The following is a 732-nucleotide window of genomic DNA, read 5'->3' as shown; positions in this document are numbered from 1 at the left end:
CTCAAATTAGGATGAGATTCTCCTCCTGTCCCTAACAGGGTTGTGGGGGCACATATGGGCGTTGCTTGGCCTCTCCCCTCATCCGGTCTAAAGAGAATCGGGCCTTCGACTTTGCTCAAGTTAGGACGAGGTTCTCCTCCTGTCCCTAACAGGGCTGTGGGGGCATATATAGACGTTGCTTGGCCTCTCCCCCCATCTGGTCTAAAGAGAACCGGGCCTTCGACTTTGCTCAAATTAGGGCGAGGTTCTCTTCCTGTCCCTAACAGGGCTGTGGGGGCACATATGGGCGTTGCTTGGCCTCTCCCCCCATCCGGTCTAAAGAGAACTGGGCCTTCGACTTTGCTCAAGTTAGGGCGAGGTTCTCCTCCTATCCCTAACAGGGCTGTGGGGGCACATATGGGCGTTGCTTGGCCTCTCCCCCCATTCGGTCTAAAGAGAACCGGGCCTTCGACTTTGTCGAGATGAAGTTCTCCTCCCGCTTCCGACACGGTTTGTTTTGACTGTCTTGTCGATATAGGCTTGTGCCAAGGGAGGAGACATGTAGATATGCAACTTTTATTTAAAATAAAGTTATCAGTAATACATTCGTAGGTTTTTCGAGTTTCATGATCGCGGGAGATCTGCTCCTCTGAGCTCCTTGAGGTAATAAGTTTCAGGCCGGACTACCTCTTTGACTTCATACGGGCCTTCCCAGTTTGGGGTGAGCTTCCCTCGATCCTGAGGTTGCGAGAC

The sequence above is a fragment of the Elaeis guineensis genome, chromosome 11 (genome assembly GCF_000442705.2).
Source record: "Elaeis guineensis isolate ETL-2024a chromosome 11, EG11, whole genome shotgun sequence".
NCBI classification, from domain to species: Eukaryota; Viridiplantae; Streptophyta; class Magnoliopsida; order Arecales; family Arecaceae; genus Elaeis; species Elaeis guineensis.
This window is presented reverse-complemented; position numbering follows the sequence as displayed.